This window comes from Acinonyx jubatus, chromosome A2 (genome assembly GCF_027475565.1).
Source record: "Acinonyx jubatus isolate Ajub_Pintada_27869175 chromosome A2, VMU_Ajub_asm_v1.0, whole genome shotgun sequence".
Classification (NCBI taxonomy): domain Eukaryota; kingdom Metazoa; phylum Chordata; class Mammalia; order Carnivora; family Felidae; genus Acinonyx; species Acinonyx jubatus.
The window spans coordinates 85512457-85539299 of record NC_069383.1 but is presented as its reverse complement, the minus strand read 5'-3'; the positions used below and the strand labels follow the sequence as shown (position 1 = coordinate 85539299).

Sequence of the window (26843 nt, the reverse complement as noted above, 5' to 3'; positions counted from 1 at the left end):
CTTGAGATCCTTAATCAATTACACCTGCAAAGACCCTATTTTCAAGTGAGGTAACATTCCAAAGTTCTGGGAAGACATGTGGGTTTTTTCCCCACTACAGAAGTATGTCTAAAGCATATGATTGGTTTGAGTGGATTCAGTGTGGAGATGTGTAGCTTTATTTATGTCCTTTTGTTTAGCTGTGTCCTAGACCACCAGTATTGTACTGAGTAGAAGATCAGGATCCTCACTATTTTCTTTATATTCTTAAAAGTTAAGATTGTGATCACTTAGCTCCTCCCATATGAAATGTTAAGGAAGAAGTTTCTATAGAATTCAACACAATTTTCTGCTTCCAGTTCTTAATAAATACATAGATATTTGTGTTCTTTATTTAATCTATGAGGTTTATTGTCTTAATTATCATAGATAATAATAACATTCTTTCCCTTTAAAACTGCATGTAAGTTAAACCACAGTGTATATTTTTCAATGTTCTAATCTTTAAGGGTCATCAGATCTTTTTTTTTAAATTTTTTTTTCAACGTTTATTTATTTTTGGGACAGAGAGAGACAGAGAATGAACGGGGGAGGGGCAGAGAGAGAGGGAGACACAGAATCGGAAACAGGCTCCAGGCTCTGAGCCATCAGCCCAGAGCCTGACGCGGGGCTCGAACTCACGGACTGTGAGATCGTGACCTGGTTGAAGTCGGACGCTTAACCGACTGCGCCACCCAGGCGCCCCCAGATCTACTTTTTGATCAATTTTGACTGTTTCTTAAAATGCCAATTGTTTATATTAGAACCAAACAATTTTATATATAAAAGTAAATATTTAAATGTGTTTAAAATATTAATCTGTTGTTTCAGATGTAAAACTGTGTCAGTTGAGTTAAAGTATGGAGCTTTATTTATTTCTTTTTCAAAGCTTATTTCTTTTGAAAGAGCATGCACACATGTACATGGGAGCAGGGAAGGGCAGAAAGTGAGGGGAGGAGAGGGGGAGAGAGAGAGAGAGAGAGAGAGAGAAAGAGAGAGAGAGAGAGAGAGAGAATCCCAAGCAGGCTCCTCACTGTCAGCTCAGAGCCCTACATGGGGCTCAATCTTGTGAGATCATGACCTGAGCTGAAATCAAGAGTAGGACACTTAACCAACAGAGCCACACCAGGTGCCCCCAAACTATGAAGTTTTAAAAATTTAAACTCTTACTGAATTAAATGTATGAGAACATTTTTTTTTTCTATTTTTTTCTATATTTGCTACAGACTTTTGAACAATTATCAATCTCTTTGATGCTTCAGGAACTTGTATTTGGGGCTAATTATGTACAACACTAGTTTCTTAACTTTACTGAGTTTTAGTTTCTTTGTCTATAATACTGAGATGAGAATCCTTAAAGATTGCTATGATGAGTAAATGAGATAACATGTAAACACCAGGTACAGTGTTGGTGTATAGTAGGTATTCAGTAAATATTGCTAAATACCAGTTCCTGTGCCTTATGTTCTCTTTCACTAAATATGGAGTGTTGTTGTTAATAATATATTTGGTTAATTAAAGGTTTTCGTTAGTAGTTCTTGTAAACTGAACATTTTTGTATCTATTAAAATAGAAAAACATTAAAAGAAGTGGTTAATCTTTTGTGTGTTTTTGTATTCTGTACTTGCATTTAATTGCTGTCTCCTTTATCCTTTGCTTTAATTTCTAGCGCAAATAGTCTTTTTCTCAGCATATGTCATTATTTATCTGAGATCATTTTCTTCTTTTTTGGCAAGAGGTGTTTGGGGAATAAACAAAACAAATGATACATTAAAAAGTGGATAGATAGATTGGGGCACCTGGGTGGCTTAGTCAGTTGAGCATCTGACTCTTGATTTCAGCTCAGGTCATGATCCCAGGATCTTGGGATCTAGCCCTGAGTTGGGCTTCTTGCTGAGCATGGAGCCTACTTAGGACTGACTCTCTCTCTCTCTCTCTCTCTCTTTCTTCCTCCCTCCCTCTACCCCTTTCCCCTACTTGTATTTTCTCTCTCTCTCTCTAAAAAAAAATAAAGTGGATAGATTAAATAAATAGAAGGATAGATACAGTTTCTTACATTTAATGCCACCTAACTTTACATGGTATTTGCAGGCCCATACTACACTGCTGGGTGAACTTTCTGGGTACCTTTTTTTAAATGACCAAACTTTGTTTTATTTTTGACTCTTTACAAAAAGTTCTTTTTTTTTTATTTTCTTTTTTCTTTTTTAAATTTTACATCCAAATTAGTTAGCATATAGTGCAACGATGATTTCAGGAATTGATTCCTTAGTGCCCCTTACCCATTTAGCCCATCCCCCTCCCACAGCCCCTCCAGTAACCTCCAGTTTGTTCTCCATATTTATGAGTCTCTTCTGTTTTGTCTCCCTCCCTGTTTTTATATTATTTTTGTTTCCCTTCCCTTATGTTCATCTGTTTTGTCTCTTAAAGTCCTTGTATGAGTGAAGTCATATGATTTTTGTCTTTCTGTGACTGACTAATTTCAATTAGCATAATGCCCTTCAGTTCCATCCGCGTAGTTACAAATGGCAAGATTTCATTCTTTTTGATTGCCGAGTAATACTCCATTGTGTGTGTGTGTGTGTGTGTGTGTGTGTGTGTGTGTGTGTGTCTGTGTGTGTGTCTACACACACACCACATCTTCTTTATCCATTCATCCATCGATGGACATTTAGGCTGTTTCCATACTTTGGCTATTGTTGATAGTGCTGCTATAAACATGGGGGTGCATGTGTCCATTCGAAACAGCACACCTGTATCCCATGGGTAAATGCCTAGTAGTGCAATTGCTGGATCGTATGGTAGTTCTATTTTTAGTTTTTTGAGGAACTTCCATACTGTTTTCCAGAGTGGCTGCACTAGCTTGCATTCCCAACAAAAAGTTCTTTAACTTCAACTGCAAATTGAATAGAAATAGCCATTTCTAATATTTTTCTGAGCAGTGGTTGTTTTCATCTGTTAATTTCAGCTTTGATCTAGAATGCATTGTAATTTATCTCTCTTCCTTTCCTGTGAATTTTTACTTCTATAAACTTCTCTCCATTTGTTGTTTAATCAGTTAGTGGAACTGAAGATAAATTAATTACATTGCTCTGAAGCAAAACCTGATGGAAGGCTCAAGGGAATTTCTCCTTGGGTAAAAAGTCAAGTATTCCAGTGAACTGATTTTGCAGACATATCTCTAAGGTTCAGAAATCTCCAGTTTGCTTGCTTGCTTCTTGCTTGCTTGCTTTCTCTTTCTTTCTCTTCTCTCTCTTCTCTTTCTTTTCTCTCTCTGTGTTCCTTCTTTTCCCTTCCTTCCTTCCTTCCTTCCTTCCTTCCTTCCTTCCTTCCTTCCTTCCTTCCTTCCTTCCTTCCTTCCTTCTTTCCTTCATGTGTGTTTGCCTGAGGCTTTCCCTGAGGTTGCCGTGTGCTAGAATCTAACTTCTTACTAAGGAATCAGAAAGTAGAGATGGGAAGGACCTTAAAATTAACCATTCTAATATTTTTATTTTACAGATGAGGAAACTGAGACACTGAGAGATAAGGAAACAAGGTTTTGTTTTGTTTTTTAAATCTAGTCTAGAGATCTTGTCAGCTGTACCATGAGTTACAGAATTTCACTTTTTGAACAAGCAGAACCTGTACTTAGTTGAGATAGCAGCTTCACCTCCCATGGGTAAAGAAAATGGAAAAAATTGGAGAAAAAAAAAAAAAAGAAACCTTTCACTATTCCCTAGCAATATCCTTCTGGGCTACCCAGTAATGTTTACAGACTCCAAGGGGACCTATATTCAGTACTCCTGAGTATAGAAGTACTGGTTTCACAAAAACACTTTCAGTAGAAAATTCTTTATCTATTTTTAAAGCTTTTGCAACATCTTTTTAAACTGTGAAGACATAAACACCTAAATGGTTAGTATTTATGTTTGTCCTCTTTAGAAACTGAGTGTTTGGAAATAGAAGGTTTTGTTTTTGTTTTGCAAATACATTGATGCGTCAGAAATAGGAATTTCTACATAGTACATAACCTCTTTGAAATGCTGTGGTTCTCTTACTTATTTGCTTATGATTTTTTTTTTCTTTTGGATAAATGTAATAGTTATTCCATTAAAAGGAAACATCTATGTGCCTACAGCAGTTGCCAGTAACAGTGCCTAATAATTAAAGTAGTTGTTTACACAGGTATGAGGAGATTCAAGAAACAGTATTATTTGACTAGAGTTGAAATTTTTAATGAATAAAGCTTCTTATGCCTCTTGGGAGTTGGGAAGAAAATTATTTTATGGCATACTGGAAAACTAGTTTCTAACCATTTTCATTTTCTGATGAACAGATTTAGAATAGAAATGTTAGCCAAGGATAGAATGTTTGCCAGTTATATTCCAAATATCTTGGAGTTTATCTTTAACCATGGTAACAGACATAGTGGTGAAATAAGTTGGTAGGTTGCCGTTGGCTGCCTAAAATTAGGCAAATGTACCAGCTTTGAAAAGGCCTGAGAGTGTCTAAAACACTGGTGTTAACCTGCTGAATGTTTATAGTTGCACGATGAATAACGTTTATAAATGCTGTTTAACAGAGCAACTTAGAAGCTAAATTGCTCTTTGCCATATGGCCCCTAGAGTTTATTCAAATGAAAGCTGTTAATTCAATACCAGGGACTGATTCACAAGAAGGAAATGCTGAAGAAGCTATGAAACTTAAAAATTTCTCATTCTAGTTTTTGCCTAAAATTAATATCCTTATTAGGATATGTTATATTCACTTAAAGTGGAATCTTGTTTTAGTTTGCTTTCTGTTTTTAATGTCTTCCCCCACCCAACCCCATGAGGGAATTAGAAGTACAGATAGAGTTCTGGTTTACCTTGTTTATGGAGAAATGGGTTGGTATGTGGCTCTAACCAGGTAAAAGACAGTATGTAAAGAGAAAGTCAGATGGCCTTATTAAAATTTAAATCTTTTCAAACATTAGGGAACAAGAAGATGAGATCTTATTTTTCCAATCTCAAAATGGTAGACAGCAGGATATATTTTAATTACCGCTTTATGGACACTGTAACACTTTGCTGTGTGGTTTATTTTTATTTACTGGTAGAAAACAAAGGAAAATTGCTAGGTGAAGCCTTATTACATTGACTTCAATTAGGGAAAATTCAGTACATTTAGTTTTACTAGTACAGTTTGACTTTTAACACTAAAGACTTTTATGACCAAGACTTTCTCTGTCTCTCTGTCTCTCCAAAAAAATAATGTCATGGTAGAATTTGCATCTGTCTACCTTTAAATAATATTTATGATGGACCTACTATGTATAAGGCACTGAGCACTTATCTTAATACAACTCTGCATCATGGAGGAACCAAAATGCAAATAACTATTATACTTTATGGTAAATGCTACAGTGGAATTGTCTGTAAAGCATTATGGTAAGTCACATAAATTTCCATCTAAGTTTGTTTTTCCAGTCACCATTCTGTCACTACTTTTATCTCCCAGATATTTTTCAGATTTCCTATGATCTCCCTTCCTTCATTGTTTTCTTCATTCTTATTTTCAGTCAAATATTTTCTCTTCACAACCCACCAGGGTGACTTGTCTTAAATAAAAATTTGACCTTGTCATTTACCTACTGAATAACACTCTTCCAAGATTTCCTCTTAACGTGTGGTATAATCTTCTTCCCAAGGCCTTTAAGGAATTTTTTTAACATCCAGTTTCAGTTGGCTTTCCAGCCCCATCCAGCCTTCAGCTTTTATTCATTAACTCCATCCTCCACCAAATACAACTTTTTGAAGTCTCTCCATGCTGCTTTTCACCTTACTGCTTGGGATGCCCACATCTGCTTTTTTTTTTTTTTAAATCTCACTCAAATTGGTCCTTAAAACTCAAAGCTAGTATCTTCTTCAAGGTCATCTTTCCTAACCCCATGGGGACTGGATTAGGTGTCCCAAGCTACTTCTCCTATACAAAGGTTATGTGTGCTGTTTTCATGGCAGTAGTAAGTATTTTTTTATTTCTTGATTCTTCTTCTTTTTTACAAGTATACCAAGTAACATGGTAGTTACATACCATCCTTCAAAAGTCAGCACTGTTGTTTGTTTTTAAATATCATTGTGAACTCTTGGTTTAAAGATACTTTACATGCTTCAAACTGTTGCAGTTATTCATGCTTAGATTGTTCTGTTTTGCCATTGGGAGCTTATTTAGATGGCTTCTGAGTGTCTAGTCGTATTTGACTGTGTTCCTTTGAAGAAGCAAATTTGAAATGGGAGCAATCCTTCCTGCATAGGGACAAGGAAAACTACAGAGAGATCTTGATCCTTTTTTAATCATCCTAGATATAAACATGTTGAGATGGTGGTATAGTTATAGACTGAATTACTTCTGCTACATCTAAGAGCAATTACAGGGGAATTTTTCTATAAATTCAATTTTTCTTTTATCTCTGTGTTACAGTGGTATTTGTGTATTCTAGCATTTATCATAGCTTGACTTGCATTATAATTAATTCCCCCCCCCCCCCCCCCCGCTAATCTGTAAGGGTAGGAATCATTATGTTTGTATCTACATCATTTATTCCAGTGCTTTACCTTATAGTTGGTACTTGGTAAATGTCTGCTGCTTTGAGAACAGTGCTCTTGGGAGACAATACTTACCTTAAACTTTTATTTAGTTCATGTAGTTCTTCGTTATATTGAGTGCTTAGGATGTGCCATGCACCAAGTTAGACACTAATTCAAGTAACTTATTTAATGGTAATGTGTGAAATTCTGTCTGTATGCTGAATATTTATTACATTAAGTGCTAAACATAATGCTTTAGCCTATAGCAATATTTCCCAAAGTGCATACTGAATAATGTCAGTAGGCATTAGCAAAATAGAGGGATTTTGTGATCAAAGAGTTTGGGAGATACTGAGCTATACAAAGATAAACAAGTTTCTGATTACAGGGTTTTATTATGCAAATACGTGTAGTGTTATTTACTACCTAAGAGGCAAAGAAGATATCATTTCTCAATTTGTTTGACTTGGGTTTTTTTTCCCCAAGTACTTGTGGAACATTCTTAGGAAAATGCTGACCAAGTTACATAAAAGAATGTGGTTCAGCTGAAAGGACATGGGGTTGTAAGTCAGAACTTGGGTTCTGCCCCTAAATACTAGGTATAGAACTTTCTGACCCTTCTTAAAGCCTCAGTTGTCTTCTTAATACAAGAAGTTAATACAGGTCTATACAGCATAAGACTGCAAATCCTTTACAAACCGCTTGACAAAAATTAGTACTTTTGTACAGTCTTAGTATCTAGATAAATAGTTCATTATAAAGTTAAAATCTGTAAGTGAATATTTTATTTCTTCTTCTGCAGAGTTTTTCCTTAATTCTCCATACTAAGATTACAGGTATAACTTCTGTAGGCCTACTTGAGTCAGTAGCAGTTTTATAGCCGCCTGGATTCTTACAATTACAGCATAACTTTTCTTGACCAATGATGACAGTGGACCAGCTCCCTTAGATTGTAATTCTGAGGAATCTGGACTAAGCACCCAGGAGCAATTTATCTTAAGTTTTTTCTCCATAGTAATGTTACCCTATATAGATAAATGGAAGGAAGCCAAACAAATTAATGTATTTGATTTTGAATAATTGAACAGATTTAGATCTGTTTCAGGGTCTCATTCTTTATTTCAAATGAATGAATGAACAGCAATAATGTTAGTTATTTTCTAAAATACAAATGTACTTAACTAACCAAGATATGGTAATACTCTTGGCATTTAAATTGCCTTAAAAATATGATACACATTTTTATGCTATTTATAGTACACTATTAGAAATATGCAAACAAGGAAGGTACTGTAGTCTTGATTCATATTACTTATATGTGGTTTAGTCAGGTTATGTTTTAGAATAACAAACGAGATTATATCCTATGATAAAAACTGAAAGAATGTAGATAAGGCATATGCATTCCTTCCTTGTCTCATGCTGCAGTATGCGGGAAAAGGAAGCATTGGGTAATTCATCCAATGACATAATAGATAATTTTTTTGAGTTCTTATGTGTCTGTTACTGTTGTTAGCTCAGTATGTGTTAGCACATTTAATCCTCAAAGTGGTACTGTGATTAATATATTAACTGTTTTACATATTTTTAGGGCTGAATAAGTTGGACTTCATGAAGTTTCGTGTATTTTCATTTGCTCTTTTAACAGGGTCTGATAGCTCCCCTGCTAGGAAGGCAACCAGGGAGAGACATGAGAGACAGAAGTCTCTGATGGCAGTTAGGGGTTAACTGCCACTCTTCAGACACCTCTTAGTGATCAGAGCCAAGACAAGAAAGAGAACATGGGTGGGTTTTGTTAAGAATGTGAATGAAATCACTGGCGGGTAACTACTGGCTCAGCTGTGGAGCCAGTCACTTGGATTTGAATTCCTGTATTTTGCTGCTTACGTTTAGCTTTGTACAATTTAAGGTTTTGTTAACTGTGCAATAGGGATGCGGTAATGTCTATTTCATAGAGTTATAAGGATTAAATGAGCTAATACATGGAACATGTGTCTGGTACTTGATAAATAATAAATGCTAACTCGTTATTGTTACTGTTACTACTATTATTAACAATATCAATTGCCTTGACTGACAAGGGAGTGGAAACCAGAGACCTTAATATCTTCCATCAACCAGTGGTGGGACGTTCCATCCAAGCTGGGTCCCAGTCAGTCCATGGTTATTTTAGACATAGCCTCTTATTGCCATCTTGGGTAGTGTTTAAGTTGTTTGTTTTCAATGATTATCACCCACTACCAACACTTTTTTCTACATTTATTTTCAAGTTATGCATAATTTTTATATATACTGTTTCTCAAACAAAACTCCTAATAAATATGTTATTATTATTTGATTTCTTGAGGGGGAAGGTTAGGGGAGAGATTTTGAAAAAATGGGAAATTTCTTCTGAAATGTCTCTCTACTATCATAAATGAGAAAACCCAGATAACTCAAAGTAATTTGACTGAACTCATTGAGCTGGTAAGTAATGAGGCTGGAGTTTAAATATAGGAATTTAATTCTGTGCCCTTACTAATTAGTTCTCCTGCCTTTTTTTTTTTTTTTTTTTGCAAAGAAATAATAAAACAAATTATTTTAGAATGAATATATATTTTCTAATTTAATTTCTTTTTGTAAAGACGGTAATGTCTTAAGTTGGACATGTAATAAGACTAGGTTCATTTTTTAAAAATTGCTTTCATTTCTAATATAGAATGATTTTTTTTCCCTGAAAGTAAATACTATGGTGTCAACAGACTGTAGTTTGATATGAAACTACATATCAACCATATTGATATGGTTGGATTTTTAAAATCAAATCAAAATGGAGATAAATATTAAGTCTGATCTGTACAGTATCCTTGGTTAATGTCTTGATGCATATTAGCACAAGACTCCCTTTTTATTCACTTGGAGATACATTACAAATTCCTGTGAATGAGGAAAATCTTCATTTATGTAACCCCAAGCAAAAGTGACTGCATAGAAATGCAGACAATGAGAAATAAGAAGTTGAGGGATTCTTGGGGTGTTTGAAAAATGTTCATAGGGCACCTGGATGGCTCAGTTGGTTAAGCATCCAACTTTGGCTCAGATCATGATCTCACAGTCTGTGAGTTCGAGCCCCATGTCGTGCTCTATGCTGACAGCTCAGAGCCTGGAGCCTGCTTTGGATTCCGTCTCCTTCATGTTCTCTCTCTCTCTCTCTCTCTCTCTCTCTCAGAAATAAACATTTAAAAAAATTGAAAAAAAAAAACCCAATGTTTAGATACAGGTATTCAGGTTTAATTTGTTTTCATAGTATGTTGACTCCATCTCCTGATGTTTTGTTCTTTGGAAATTTCCTTTATTGAAATTGTTTTTGTACCTGTGATGCTTAGAGAAATGCCCCGCTGAACTAATCAAAATTGAAGGCTAAGAGAGCTTGGTTTTCCAATGAATACTTCAATTTAATAATTGCTGTTGTCTAATTAATATAAGCATTCAAATCCTTCCTTCATAGCTTAAACTGTTCCTAATTACTTATCATTTCTATTTGCAAGTTCATACCACAGTTCAACGTATCTAAAAATCAGAAATTAACTCAGCTCTCCATTGTATTTGAAATACTATGTCATGGAATCAAGAACTCATACTTTTATTTCAGTGTTGATCCAAAAATTCAGGAGAGATCACTTTGATGAAGTCCACTTATACAGTTTCTCTCCAAATTATATGATATTTTTGTGTAATTCTAGACATGGCTGGGGTTAAAAACAAAATTTAAACACCTAGTGTATACCAAGTGTTGTGCTCAATGAATTACACATCATGGTCCAGTTTCCCAAACATTACTGAAGAAACAGGCTCAGAAGTTTTTTTCATTTGTTTTATTTTTTTTTAAGTGCTCCAGTCACTATATAAATGGCCTGCCCAGATGTTCAGTCTGCTTACAGCCTTGCCTTTAAAAAACATTCTCAGGGCACCTGGGTGGCTCAGTCGATTAAATGTCCGACTCTTGGTTTCAGCTCAGGTCATGATCTCATGGTTCATGAGTTCAGGCCCTGCATCGGGCTCCACATTGCTGGTGCCGAGCCTATTTGGGATTCTCTCTCTCTCCTTCTCTCTCTGTTCCTCCCCCACTCACTTGCACTCTCTCCCTCTCAAAATAAATAAATAAACTTAAAAAAAAATTCTCATTCTCACCCTTTACTATTGTAGCAATTACCTGGTCATCCAAGCAAAAATTATCTATTTAATAATTTCAATTATTTGAAATGTCACGTAATTTTAATTTTTATTTGAAAATTTGCATATTTTTAAATAAACCTTAAAATTCCAAATAATGCAAATTTAGCAACTATTTGTACAGCATAGACAATTTTTAAATATTTTTTTAAAGTTTGTTTAGTTTTAGTGATCTCTATACCCAGTGTGGGGCTTGAACTCATGATCCTGAGATCAAGAGTCACACACTCGTCCAACTGAGCCAACAGTTTCTTTATATTGACAACTTATTTTCTCAGTTGCAATGAACTGTAATTTACACCGCATAGCGTTTAAATATCTCAAATCCTTTGGGAAGTAAATCTTACCAATATGCAAATGAATGTTAGGCCAAGATTAACATTAATTAATAATAATCTAGCATAGGCACCAAAAAAAAAAACAAAATAAAAAACAGAAGTAGTCTTCTGGAGAGGAATAGCCTGCTAGGAGTCAAAACTTGATGGAAAAGTTTTTTCATTCCAAATTCCCCTAAGATCTAAGGCCTGTGTGTGTGTGTTTATCACTTTAAATGTTTGTCATGTTAAAGAAATCTTACAGAAATATAGTTATTTCTTCTTTTACAAAACAGCTTTATTGATATATAAATAAATGCCATAAAATTCGGTTGTTTTAAGTATCCAACTCACTAATTCTTACTAAATTTATAGAGTTGTGCAGCCATTACCACAATCTAATTTCAGAACATTCCCATCATTCTAAAAAGAAACTTCTTTCTTGTTTGTAGTCACTCATTCCCACCTTGAGGTAGCCACTAGTCTACTTTTTGTCTCTATAGATTTGCCTCTTTTGTACATTTTATATAAATGGAATGTTACTATACATGGTCTTTTGTGTCTGGCTTCTTAACATGATGATTCTGAATTTCACCCAAGTTGTAGCATGTTTGAGTACTTCTTTTTTTTAAATTTTTTTATTGCCGAGTAGAATCCCATTGTGCCACATTTTTTTGTCTGTTCACAATTAATGGACATTTGCATTGTTTCCACTTTTTGACTAATATGAATAATGCAGACATAAACAATTATGTACAGATCTTTGTATGGACATTGAGTTTCATTTCTCTTGGGTAGATAAGTAGGAGTGGAATTATCAGGTCATCACTGTCAAACTATTTTCCAGAGTGGCTGCTTCATTTAACAGTCCCACAATATATGAGGATTTTAATTTCTCCACATCCTTGCCAACATGTTATTGTCTGTCCTTTTGATTTATGGCCACGTTAGTAGATGTGAAGTAGTGTCTCTGTGGTTTAATTTGCCTGGCTACTTCTTTTCATTAATTGTTTATTGTCTATATCGAATGACATTACTATAGCTTTGGAAATCCTGCAAGAGACTTAAACTGGCATGGTCCTTGCCATGTGAAGTATTGGTTTCCTCGAAGATTCTGACTGTATCCTGTAAAATAAAGTCTTTGAATTGTGATTTAAAATTTAGGCCTCTTCAGGTAAAATCAAAAGGAAAAGAGATTAATTACTTGTCACACAAAAAAAATAATCAATCTTAGCTGATTGGCATATTACTGGTCATTTCCTGCTTTAACTCTGCTATTACTAGTTGAGTTGTAGGAGGTTTTTTGTTTGTTTTTTTGTTTTTGTCTTGATCTTACCTATTATCATGAACTATTATTCCATTTTCCTCAAAGTGTGATGATAATTGATGAAGTAGTCCTGGAATTTTCTTTCCCCTTTCTGGACCATCTAAGAAAACATGTCAAATAATAGATGTCAGTTGGCAAAAAAATATTTTCATTTTTTTCATCATTGTAGGTTGGGCAATAAAAGGTGTAAAATAAATATTTAATCTACAGTTTGATGCGGTAAGACACTTACGGAATTTTCCTTTTGGTTTTACTAGACTGATGAAACCCTGTTTAAGGAATTTACAAGGTGGGCTGAACTTTAAAACAAGTTGCATTTTTGTGTTAAAGCATGCCCAATACCTGTTATAGTTAAACAGTACAGTTGAGAGGACAATATAAATATATATTCATTTTAAGGAAATGTTTCTTTCTTTTCGTCCCCCTCAGTCTACCTGAAGTGCCTTGGTGGGAACTTTTCCCACTCTTCCAGGATGGCATTTAGCCTATTCTTTGCAAAAGAAGTAGTAATATTGGACTTTTAATTATAATCATGAATACAAAGAAAAAGTGATAGCTGTTCTTGGGTGTGTGGTTATTAAAAAAACAAGTCTTGGCAAGTCGAAGGATGGATATGTCTGAAATAGGTGATATATTTACTTAATTCTTTTCTAAAAAAATGTTTGAAATGGTTTCTGCTATTAAGGCATAGCATTTTCTACAGACCGCTATTTTTTTGAGAAAAGACAATTAAGATTTATCTTAGGAAGGTAAGACTACGTAATGACCAGCCAGCCAATGGGCAACTGTGTCTGTAGATGGGGTCCAAATTCTATGTCTTAAAAGCTGTCCGACCATGGGCAAGTTGTTTCTTTTTTTTTTTTTAATTTTTTTTTTTAACATTTATTTATTTTTGAGACAGAGAGAGACAGAGCATGAATGGGGGAGGGTCACAGAGAGAGGGAGACACAGAATCTGAAACAGGCTCCAGGCTCTGAGCGGTCAGCACAGAGCCCGACGCGGGGCTTGAACCCACGGACCGTGAGATCATGACCTGAGCCGAAGTCGGACGCTTAACCGACCGAGCCGCCCAGGCGCCCCGGGCAAGTTGTTTCAATCTCTCTGAGACTCAATTTTTTTATCTTTAAAATTGGAGTGAAAATGTTGACTTATGAATAGTTTGTAAGAAAGTTCTAGCACAGTATCTGAGAGCTTTTGAAGTAAACATTATGTTGACTCAATTTGTATTTGTACCACACACGGATACACTGTGAGTCTTATAACTTAAAAATCAATCAGGAAAACAAAACAAAACAAAAAATAAGGCCCTTGGAGCCAGCTCATCTTGTGTTTGAATCTGGTTTGGTCATTTGCTATCTTTGTGACTTTGGGCAAGTTATAGAACTTCTCTATCTCTGTTCAGCTTTGTTTAAAATTGGAACACTATCTGGGGCGCCTGGGTGGCTCAGTTGGTTAAGCGGCCGACTTCGGCTCAGGTCATGATCTTGTGTTCCGTGAGTTCGAGCCCCGCGTCGGGCTCTGTGCTGACAGCTCAGAGCTTGGAACCTGCTTCAGATTCTGTGTCTCCCTCTCTCTCTGACCCTCCCCCGTTCATGCTATGTCTCTCTCTGTCTCAAAAATAAGATAAACGTTAAAAAAAAAATTGGAACACTATTTCAAGGATTGTTATGAGAATTGAATGACATTGTGTAAGTAAAGTAGTTGGCCCAGAGCTTCCTCTGTCATGATTGTTGTGCTGGTTGAATAACAACAGGTGGTATTTATTGAACACTTACTGTGTGCTGCACACTTTCCTAAGTCTTTACATGCATTTAGTCATCACAGCAACCCCATGAAATAGGCATTACACTTGTACATACACTGACTAGCTTGGTTTTGGTCATTATTATTTAACTGAGTAAATTAATTTTTATAAATGCATATTTGGCTAAGAGAATTGTGACCTTTGTTGTCAGTGAAAGCCCTTTCTTGGACTAGGTGGGAGGATGAAGTTCATGTCTTTTTGAAGTTTTTTTCCCCTTAAGTTTGACATGTAAATATGAACAGTGCTGTTAGTGGTAAAATCAAGAGAGAATAAAGTTTGTTATTTGGTCTTCTACTGTGTTTCAATGATTTAGAAGCTAAAGAACTGAAACCTTATTTTTTTTAACTAACCTGTTTGTTTTAAGTAGTAAATAGCTTTTAAAAAGCCATTTTAAATCATTTTAATAATTATTTTAACTATTTTTAATAAAATTACATTTTTATTTAATAAACGAATTGTTGAGATAACACTTAATGAAAAGCCCAGATAATTATTAATTAAATTAAACTTTAAGGGTTTGTCTATATAAAAGGTTTAAAACCTGGGGAGATATGTTACAAGTTTGTTAAATAGAACTTTAGTATTTACCCTGGATAATGTGTCTTGACCCTCTGCTTAATTGATGAAGTAAGGCATATTTGAATTATTTCATGTGATTAATATAAAAACCAGTGATGATCTTTTTTTCTGTCATTAGCAGGGTCTGCACAATTCATGATGCAAGGTTTGGTTAGGTAGAAAAGCAGAAGTTAAATGGTCTTTGCCAAGATGACTTCTTGGGAAAGGTTATTAATTGGGCAGTACCTTGATTAATAAATCCACTGAGAATGTACTGCCATGTACCAGCAAGTTGGAAAATAAACAATCTTTGTAAATTATGCAGAGTGGTGTTGGTTTGCATTAACAGCAATGTTCTCATTAAAGTTGGGCCAGGAAAAAACACCACTGTGTTCTGCTTCTACTTTTCACTACGCATGTAAACTACGCCAACAGCAACAGCCAACACCTGGGAAAGAAAGGCAAACCAGCCCTATGTTGGGCCCCTTAGCAGCAGAATTTCTAGAAACTTGTCTGTAGGACTTTGTTGTTTAATTTTATTCTCCTCTATTAGCCATCCAAGTGTTTCTCTTGATGATCTGACGTTTGAATGGGGAGAGAACCTGATTGGCTCAGCTTGGGTCAGCTCTCTAGCTTTGGATCACCGTGGAGAAGGGTTTCTTGCAGGATCAAATAACAGTGACCTGGTCCTGGAGAGTGCCCCTCACACACAGTATAGCAGGTTCTTAGTTCTTTACGCTTAGTGATTTAATGATTTTACTTAAGTATACATGAGAGATAGGTATTGAATCAACTAAGTACTTGCTTTTTTTAATCTTAAAGAATTAGTTTCTTATTAAAGATGGGGCTCGGCATTTGAGGACCATTGAGGGACCCCTGAAATCTGCACTGTGTCTAGTAAATCTCACTAGCTCTGAGGATTAATCTTTTTAATCTCTTGAGAACTGAGGGGGAACAGAGAACAGGAGTCAGATGAGACAGTCCATGGCCAGTCCCTGCTGGTTGCTATAGAGGTCAAAAAGCTGATGATGGCCTTCTCTCCTTGGCTCCCAGAACTTGGAGTTCTCCCAGCTCTACCATGTAGCCGTTTATTGGGCTCCCTTCCCTCCATTGCCTCCCTTTCCTGTGTGAACCATTTGAATTCCTTCCCTCACCACCTAATGCAATTTAAGTTACCCTTCTGCCACAAGAGTCCCTTATGGAATGTTGTTTTCTGGGGTACTATATATTTTAGCATTTTGGTTCTTTAACCCATTTTTCCCCCTTATATCCTAGCCAGGATATTGGTATCTGTCTGCCCTTTTATAGTACTCAACTTTGACAGTTTTATTGTTAAGGTATAACTTTTTTTTTTAACTTTTTCTTTTTTTATTAAGGTAGAACTTATTAGCTGAAATTTCCATTCTGTAACTCATAGGAAAAACCTTATTTATTTTCATAGTGAGACTTAATTAAATTGATTTTGTGCAGTGGCAATTGCTTTCTTAACAACTTGCCCTTCTTAACAGTATTTTTCCATGAGAAAATGTGTTCAAGAGCATCTAGTCCAGTGCCTAACAGTTGTTATTACTGTGATTAGCTTTCATTTTCTCTTGATGTTTTTAAATGAGGTTTTATTATGATTTAAAAGTTATACATGTCTATCATAGGAAAATTGGAAAATGCAGGTAAATATAGTAAAATCACACAGTTGCCCTACTGTTAACCTTGTGAAATTTCCCCCAACAATATTAGGATCATATTGTATCTAGTTTTTCTATTATCCTGTTTTCATGTAACATACCAAAAGTATTTTCTCACATTACTGAATATCCTTTTACTTTTTTAAAGTTTATTTATTTATTTTGAGAGAGAGAGCGAGCAAAAGAGAGAGTACACATGTGATTGGGGGATGGACAGAAAGAGAGGGAGAGAGAAAGAATCCCAAGCAGGTTCCCCGCACTGTCAGCACAGTGAGAACTCACGAACCGTAAAATCCTGGCCTGAGCCAAAATCAATAGTCAGATGCTTAATTGACTGAGCCACCCAGGTGCCCCTGAATAACCTTTAAAACATAATTTTAATGAGCATAATATTCTATTGTATAAATATGCCATAATTTATTTTTTAAGCCTTTCCCCTGACTACATATAGCATTCACGTTGTTGAGATAATCTCTTACTGGGATGCCTGGGTGTCTCAGTTGATTGAGCCTCTGGCTTCAGCTCAGGTCCTGATCTCACAGTTCGTGGTTTGAGCCCCACATCGGGCTCTGTGCTGACAGCTTGGAGACCTTGCTTTGGATTCTGTCTCTCTCTCTTTCACTGCCCCTCCCCCACTTGTGCTCTGTCTCTTCTCTCTCTCAAAAATAAACGTTTTTTAAAATTTTTAAAAAGTAAACTCTTATTTCCTTTTTTTTAAAGGTTTTTTTTTTTTTTAGTTTATTCATTTATTTTTGAGAGAGAGAGAGAGAACAGGGGAAGGGCAGACAGAGAGGGAGACAGGGAGAATCCCAAGCAGGCTCCACACCAGCAGCGCTGAGCCTGATGTAGGGCTCAAACTCACGAACCCTGAGATCATGACCTGAGCCGAAACCAAGAGTCAGATGCTCAACTGACTGAGCCACCCAGGTGCTCCTCTCTTATTTCTTTAATAGGTTTATACGTAGAGATTTCTGAATAAACACAGTGAACATTTTCAGTCTATTGAGCCCACAGTCTCCACATATGTAACCAGTCTCCCATTGTAGCTGCCATCTCATTCTGTATATGGATACCTTTCTCATCCCATTCAAACTTTTTATTGTAGACCTCTTTATCTTTCTTGGGCTCTGACACCCCACATTAGGATAGATGTTCTCCAAGTGAGGATCTTCCTCACCCTGCATGGGTTTTAACACCCTGTCTGTGCTGGGTAACCCCAAAATATGGTCATCTTCCTGACCCTGCTCAGGCTCTGAGTTCCCTGACACCACAAAGCCCCTGCTCTACACCCCACTTGGGCTGGTACCCCACACCTAGCCACACCTATGTGTTAGACCTTGCTTTGGGCTCCCATGGCTCTGCCCTATCTAATGATGTTGACACTGAATTGTTCAGGAAAGGCATGGGGAAAGGGAAATGATGCTATACCGTTTGAAGACTTACTGAGGGGTGTTGCCAGGTGATAGCATCATGCCTGGCATACTGTAGGTATTTGGTGGCAGGGTGTGCATGTGTGTGTTTAATTCTTCCCCTCCTGATCCTGGAGTATTGAGTCTTGTGGTAAAAGGAATGATTGCTGTTTACCTTTTTTATTGTCCCCCATTTTCCAAACTCCAAGCTTCCATATCTTGGCTAATGACTTTGCCTACTATTTAAATGAGATCAAGATTATTTGAGATGAACATGTTTAACTGCCTAACCACCTCAGAACATTTCAATATTTTCAGCTCTTCTTATTTTACCTTCTTTCTTGAAACTCTTTCCTCTTTTGGCTTTTATTATAGTGTATTGTCCCACTTTTCTTCTTGCCTGACTAATTTTTCTAAATCTCCTTACCTGACTTTGATACGTCTACCCCCCAGCTGGATATTTGTCTTTCTTAATATTTTGTTATTGATCTCCTTAAGCCATTCTGTTTCCCTAGATTATTATTAGCCACAAATTGTCCCAACACCTAGGTTTTGCTGCTGAATTCTGGATTTTATTTTTATTTTATTTTTATTGTTTTTTTAATATTTATTTATTTTTGAGAGAGAGAGAGAGAGAGACAAAGCATGGGCAAGGGAGGGGCAGAGACAGAGGGAGACATAGAATCTGAAGCAGGCTCCAGGCTCTGAACTGTCAGCATAACGCCCAACTCGGGGCTCAAACTCACAAACCATGAGATCATGACCTAGCCAAAGTCGGACACTTAACTGACTGAGCCACCCAGGTGCCCCCTGAGTTCTGGATTTTATACCTTCCCAACTCTAGTTCAGATTTTATACCTTTCCAACTCTGACTCTAGCCATAATTCCTAGTAGGTTTATAGCTCCCAACAGTGTTGTTTTTTTTTATTCTTTTTCTTCTCTTTGCCATTCTTTTATTTCCTTTTTAAATGTTTATTTATTTTGAGAGAGAGAGAGAGAGTGTGCGAGCAGGGTGAGGGACAGAGAGAGAGGAGAGAGAGAATCCTAAGCAGGCTCCATGCTTGGGGAGTGAGATCATGGCTTGTGTTGAAATTGAGAGTCAGATGTTTAACCAACTGAGCCGCCCAGGCACCCCTGTCCCCAATTTTTTTAAACATGGGAGAGGGAGAAAGAGAGAGAGAACATTTTGAGCAGGCTTCACACCCTGCACGGAATCTGTTGTGGGGCTCTATCTCCCTGCTGTGAGATCATGACCTGAACCAAAATCAAGAGTTGAAAGCTTAACTGAGTTACCCATCCCGTAAGTTTCCTGTTGTACATTTTACCTTACAAGTACTGCTGTTTTTCAGACTCTCATTTGTGTATAGTACAATAGTACTTACTTGATTCTGCTTTGAATTATAACTAATTCTCTGAGTATTTTTCTTTGGATTTGTAACTCCTTCGAGGCAAGTTCTACTATAATCATTTCTTTTTGTTGAATTAATGAACACTCTTAAAGATATTTTTTCTAAACTTGAGTCAGTGTTTTACTATATCATTAACTGGTTTTCCCTAGGCAATAGGAAATTGGTCATGATTTGATTATATGTATGTGGCCTGTAATACACTATTCTTAGGGTGAATGCAGGAAAGGGTGTGATTTTAAGAGGATGCATAAATTGACAAAATATGTGGGAAGATTTTAAATAGCTTTAACTACTATTATAATGAATAGAATCTTTGCTAATTACCTAGATTCTAGCATCTCCAGATGAGAATGTGTTTTCAGACTTTGATGTTTACGTCTGAATGTCAGAGGCTACCTAGAAATGTATTTCATAATTGATTGGATTCTAGAAATCTCTTTTCTTTCTTGAAAAGTTGTATTTTCCCCCCCACCAAAGATTTTAATCTTTTTAAAAGTTTTATTTTTTTATTTGCTTTTCTACTCAAGCAGCTTTTCTTTCCTGTACTTAAACTATTGATTATATGATTCTGCTAATAACAAATAGCAGAAGAAATAAAGGACAGTTGAAGCAAAGGTTACAAAGAAACTCTTTGCTTATAATTATTCATATTTATTCCATGATTTAGAATTCTTTCCCCAATTAAGATGTCTTAACTCTGAATACTTACCCATGTCTTCCCTTTCCTAAATAACACTAGAATTGTTGTGAAATATTTTAATGATTGGATTTAAAGACTTCTGTGATTTGGCTTTTCATGTTTTTTAGAGCTCTAAGAAAACGTTGATTCAGAAGAATTAAAGATTTGGTAAAAAATGTGGTACTTGTTTTATATTTGGAAGGGTTACTAGCTCTTTCCATATCCTCAGACCACACCTTTTTGTCTGACATCATCCTCATTCATAGTTCATATTGTGTAATTAAATGATTCAACTTCCTCATATTTCCTCATTATTAAAGTCACCTGAGTGTCTGACCTCTCTAGGTATTGGGGGGGGGGGGGGGGCGGTGCATGTGCACGCATGCAGTGGGCAATCAGAAACATTGGGCAGTATCTTGATTAAAATAGGACATTGTGGGGGCACCTGGGTGGCTCAGTCAGTTAAACGTCCAACTTCACTTCAGCTCATAATCTCACTTTTTGTGAGTTCGAGCCCTGCATCAGGCTCTGTGCTGACAGCTCTCTCTCTCTGACCCTCCCCCACTGGCATGTGTGCGCTCTCTCTCTCTCTCTTAAAAATAAACATTAAAAAAAATAGGACATTGTGAAGAAATAAGAGAATAGAACAAGAGAGCACGAAAATGGAGAAGTAATGGGAATTGCTGTGCAATATAGTAGATTAGAAACAAGGCTCTTCAGGAGCAGTTATAAAGACTCAGAGATAGGGGCGTCTGGGTGGCTCAGTTGGTTGAGTGTCCAACTTCAGCTCAGGTCATAATCTCACAGTTCCTGGGTTTGAGCCCTGTGTTGGGCTCTGTGCTGACAACTCAAAGCCTGGAGCCTGCTTCACATTCTGTGTCTCCCTCTGTCTCTGCCCCTCCCCCACTCGCACTCTCTCTCTCTCAACAATAAATAAACATTAAAAAAAAAAAAAAAAAAAGAGTCAGAGATATTGCCAGGCATTCAGTAAAGAAATTTGTTTGAAAGTCAGTAGTTATGATCAAAGAACAGTGAAAACCTATTAAGCCCTGAAAGCTATACTTTGGAATTAAAAGTTATAAGAAGTCTAAAAAATCAGTTTCTACTAATACCAGGTATGTATTTATCTCAAGGTTAATCAACAATTCTGATGGAAGTGGCCCTAATAGTTTCGTTAGTATGGTTTAGTGATATGAACAGAAATATTAAGTCTAATTTCAGAATGTCCATAGTAACTTTAATTTTGTTATATTGCTCAATGCTTCAATTTCTTTTTTACCAAATTTGTGAAAATGCAAGTTATATATAGTTTAGATATCTGGGCAGATTAGATCGTGAGTGTTGACAGCCCTGTTTTAATTTATAAGTTGTAAACAATTCTTTAAAAAGTGTAACATTGACTTTTTAATTGTCAAAATGACATTTGTCTCCACAGCTTATTTCTGCTTTCTTCTTTGTTCCTTTTGCCCAGGCATTTATAGCTACTTTCATTGGTTCTTTCTTTTTTCATAGTTGTAATGAGTCTTTTCTCACCACATACTCATACATTAAAAAATTATGGCCATCCAAATCCTCATTAGTGAATATAAATATTGTTATAAATTAATTTAAGTATAGTTCCACTTTATCAATTTAAAAATGAGATATTGAAGCCTAGAGAAATTGATTTACCAAGAAAGGAAAGAACTAATATTTAAGGAGCACCAACTATATACCAGACACTATCTTTTTACATTCTAGTTCTGTGAAGTATGTTTTGTTGTCCCCATTTTACAGATGTTCAGAGGTCAAGAAACTTGCCAAGACCATAAGACTTGTCATGGTGGAGGCAGGATGATAATCCACTTCTGGTGCACAGTCTGGGGTCCTTGCTACTCCTGTCAGCAAACATTAAAAGTCAATCAGCTAAGGCAGTGAGAGAACAAAGGATTAAACACAAACACTCCAAATATAACAAAGGGTATTTTCTGATTGATAACTTTTGTTTTTATTAAAAAAAAAAAGACTCAAAGGTAAAAATGATCTTTGGTTGTGTAGCTATTTAAATCACTATTGGGGCCCCTGAATAGCTCAGTTGGTTAAGTGTCTGACTCTTGATTTCAATTCAGGTCATGATCTCATGGTTTGTTAGATCAAGTCCTGGGTCAGGCTCCATGCTCATGGCAAGGAGTCTGCTTGGGATTCTCTTCTCTTCTCTCTTCTCTCTTCTCTCCTCTCCTCTCCTCTCCTCTCCTCTCCTCTCCTCTCCTCTCCTCTCCTCTCCTCTCTCTCTCCCCCTCCCCTGCTCTCTCTCTTCCTCTCTCTTTCTCTCTAAATAAGTAAACATTAAAAAAAAATAATAAATCCCTATTAAAATATGAGACTTGTAGGTATAAAAGCAACATGACCTTTACCTATTTGGGTCTTCTAGTTGATGATGTATGTACAAAAATATAGTCACAGAATAAACTAGAATATATTTACTATCAGTATAGAGATGGAAAGAATCACGAAGGTCACAGGCATCTTTCCTTTTATTTTCTTTTTGAGAAGTGGTCTCAAGAGATTCTTTAGCTTTTTGCCCTGAGGGTATCCTTGTCATGTTCTTAACACACACACACACGGACACATATACACACACACACACACACACACAATGGAGTACTACGTGGCAATGAGAAAGAATGAAATATGGCCCTTTGTAGCAACGTGGATGGAACTGGAGAGTGTGATGCTAAGTAAAATAAGCCATACAGAGAAAGACAGATACCATATGTTGTCACTCTTATGTGGATCCTGAGAAACTTAACAGAAACCCATGGGGGAGGGGAAGGGGAAAAAAATGAGGTTAGGGTGGGAGAGAGCCAAAGCATAAGAGACTCTTAAAAACTGAGAACAGGGGCGCCTGGGTGGCTCAGTCGGTTGAGCGTCCGACTTCAGCTCAGGTCACGATCTCACGGTCTGTGAGTTCGAGCCCCGCGTCAGGCTCCGGGCTGATGGCTCGGAGCCTGGAGCCTGCTTCCGATTCTGTGTCTCTCTCTCTCTCTCTGCCCCTCCCCCGTTCATACTCTGTCTCTCTCTGTCTCAAAAATAAATGTTAAAAAAAAATTTTTTTTTAAAAAACAATAAACTGAGGGTTGATGGGGGGGTGGGAGGGAGGGAAGGGTAGGTGATGGGCATTGAGGAGGGCTTCTTTTGGGATGAGCACTGGGTGTTGTATGGAAACCAATTTGACAATAAATTTCATATATTAAAACGCACACACACACACACACACACACTTTTGCTATCAAAGGTTCATTTGTCCTGGCACATGATTGGCCTCTGATTAAGTTTATTGAGTGGACCAAACTCAGAAGGGATTTGGGTTCTGTGTTAACTTTTTGAATTAAATTTGATGTTTGTGAGAATTAATAGATTGCTTTTCAGAGTTTCTGAAAGGAGATTCCAATAACCGAAACTGAGCATGATAGAAGTAGGAAAAAGTAGGACTTTGATATATAGTATTATGGTGTATGTGTTCATTTTCTAAGGAAAGGAGGTGCTTAAAATATGTGTGCAAATCTGGGCCTCCATTTGCCCTGCTTATGTCTATTTGTTAACTCTAAATCTTTTATCTAAGCACTTATTCTAATTAAACTATTGGTAACTACATTTTTGAAGCAAGACACCTTCTCTTTAGTCTCTTGATATTTGAGCCACTGCCATTCTGAATGTGATGACCTAAGGGGTAATCAGATCACCTAAGAGTAGCTTTTCAAATTGTTTTTCAATCATTTCTTTTCTAGAATTCCTTAGTGATGTGTGTTTCCCATTTCATCATCATCTAGGTTTTAACATTTGTACTCTTGATACCATCATATTCATTACAATTTTTTTTCCCTTAGAAGCCAGAGCTGATTCTGGCAGACACCTAGACAAAGATACTCTTTTTCTCCACCCACCAATCCTCCCCTTCCTTATCCCTGTCTATCCCTGACTTCCCCTCATTGTCCTCCCCTCTTTTTCCCCTTCTCCATTTTGTTTTGTTTCAGTGTACAGGAAGATAAAAAATTAGATTGATGATAGGTAGAGGTAGGTGATTCCCTGTAAACATACTATTTAGTGCTAGAAACATTAATTTCTTAGACAGTTACTTCAAATTACTTTGGGTTAGAATCTTTACAAAAATAGTACATATCTATTATGAGGGGGAATATGATGTAAAGAAAAAAGTAAAAGTATTCTCCTATACTTCTTTTAGATAATATCTATTAATAATGGCTTTCATGGATCTTTCTAAATATCTACTATATATATTTAGGGATATACTTAATGTAACAGCCACATTAGTTTCAGATTTATAACATGTACATTTTCTTTTTATTTTCTTTTTAAAATTTTTTTAACATTTATTTATTTTTGAAAGACAGAGAGAGAACATGAGCAGGGGAGGGGGAGAGAGAGAGGGAGATTCAGAATCCAAAGTAGGCTCCAGGCTCTGAGCTGTCAGCACAGAGCCCAACGCAGGGCTCGAACCCGCAAACGGTGAGATCATGACCTGAATTGAAGTCAGACGCTTAACTGACTGAGCCACCCAGGCACCCTACATTTTCGTTTTATGATAGTCTTCTGTAGGTCAGAAAGTATCTATAGTATTCATTTGATTCAATTTTAATTCACTTGATATTACTGTAGTATCTCAATTTCTTCTTTTTTTAATCAGTCAACCTCTGTAAAGGCTCAAAGTTTATTTATCAAAATAGGAGGAAAGAAAATAATACTAGAAGTAATAGATGAGAACACGGATACTAGAGATGGAGAAGACAGGAAATGAAGACATTTGCATCTTATGACTTCAATCTTAGTAATTGGAGTGGTTAGCTATATGTTCTGCCAGGAGAGGTAATGCTCACAGTAATTAGGAATTAAAGCCTGTAGGAAGAAAGTTTAGAGTTCCCCTTACTGTCATGGGAAGTATTGTAACAAATCAATACAGGATTGCCAGACCTGTTGTTACAGATACAGAATGTTACAGATATAGAATGTTACAGATACAGAATGATTTGTAGAGGGCAAAGTGTTTGGTCTGGAACCAGGTGAAAAAAAAGCTAACTGTAGGTCAGCTCTGGTTGGGTAAGAGTACACCGGAGGCTTAGGTGTTCATGGAATCTGTGGGAGTAATAACCAGAGTGTTAATAAAATTGCAGCAGATAATGAACTTTCTTAACGTGTACAAAATGGTTGCCTACACATCAAATGTAAATCAGGATTTCAAAGTAGTCTCTCATAATTCGAGAGAAAGTGTTTTTTCCTCCTTGAAATAGATGGTCAGTTATGAAGAATATGGTTTGAAAGCCATATAACTACTCATACATTAATTACGTTGGTATTTTGTAAGGTACTTTACAGAAGGTTGGTCTGTTTACCAACAAAGCATTATTTGTATGTATATCCCTTTGTTTCCATAGAATATGGGGCACTTTTCTAAACATCCAAACAGTGGAGGGCAGGGGAGAACAGAGAGGAAGTAACCGAAATTTGGAAGTAGCCAAAATATTACATAACATTCTTTTCTCGGTGGGAAAACATATTATCTTTTTTTTTTTTTTAAGAACATATTATCTGATTAAATTTCTTTTCTGTTGGACAAATGCTACTGCTGAGATTCCTTTAACTTTTTGTATGGCATTTAAAAAATAATGTAATTTTTTTGTCCTGATCTTTTGCAGAGAACTATAATTGAACTCAGCTTTGTGACTTAATTTTATGTAGAAGAAATACAAAAACAACAACAACAACAGTTGTTAAGGTTAGGTGACTTAGTCAAGTCTGCCAAGTGTTTGTGTGTAGAATAGAATCTTTGGAAAGTGTATTGAATTATTTGTTTTTTAATTTTGTTAGCATAGCTCTGCAGCTTATTCTTCATCCCTGACCCTAAGTCTTGAGAAGATGGTTCTTCTGTTTTTCAGTCTGAGTTTCACTTCTTTTCTTGCTCTGTGATGATTGACCGTAAGATCATGTTTCTTTCAGGGGAAAAGCTTGAACTCAGCCACTGGGGTTCTGATTTATCGTGACAGATTGCAGCGTGGAATTAAATGAGGCTTTAGACCAGAAGGGGTCTTGAGAATTCCTTCCCTGCCCTTCTGGTATCCTGTCACCACCCTTATTTCACAATACTTCTGATGTGCTACACACATATCCCAAAAAACCAAGCAATTTTCAGACGCAATTAGGTCTGAATGTCTATTTAAGAGTAATTTGTTAATGGCATATGCATCACTAAGCAGAGCCACGAACATCTAAAGCACCTGCATTTAGGTTCACAGCACCCTCACAATTTTTTTCAGGGAAGTAGTCTATTTGCTTATGTAACTAAAGGGTCCATTCTGGTGGTATTTTTTAAAACAAAAAATGTCTGCTGCAAAGGAAAACTGATGTTTCCACTTGGAGAGACATTTAATTGCTTGTAATTGAAAGTGATGCTTCTCTAGTTTTTTTTGTTTTTTGTTTTTTGTTTTAAGATCCCACATTCTGTTACAGTAAAAGTTGTTCTTCCTCTAACCCATTAAATCTTTGGGGGAAAAATGGACTCCCCAGTAAAATAAGCCATCTTTATCCTCTTTATAGGAATATATATCCTTTTTATAGGAACATCCCTCACCACCACTGCCCTTTTTTTAGGGTTACATGATGCTATTTACAAGTACCTCAGCCTTCAAAAAGCTTTTCTCCTTTTAGCCACTGCTTCACCTCAAGATTTATTAGACTTTCCTAACCTTTTTAAGCCTGGAGCTACTGAGTACTGTACTGGGATTGTATCAAACCTAGGTAGGCCAACAATTAACATGTATTTCTGATTTGGTCTTTTGCATATACATTATTTTATATTCCTGATTCCATGTCCATATTCTTGAGTCATCTTGAA

The 26843-nt window shown here is 36.3% G+C and overlaps 1 protein-coding gene across 7 annotated transcripts in view; it reads left to right on the top strand.

The window, feature by feature from the left end:
- PHTF2 (putative homeodomain transcription factor 2) overlaps nucleotides 1-26843 on the top strand; it is a 127058-nt gene that overhangs the window by 40221 nt on the left and 59994 nt on the right. The gene's annotated exons all lie outside the window — the stretch shown is intronic.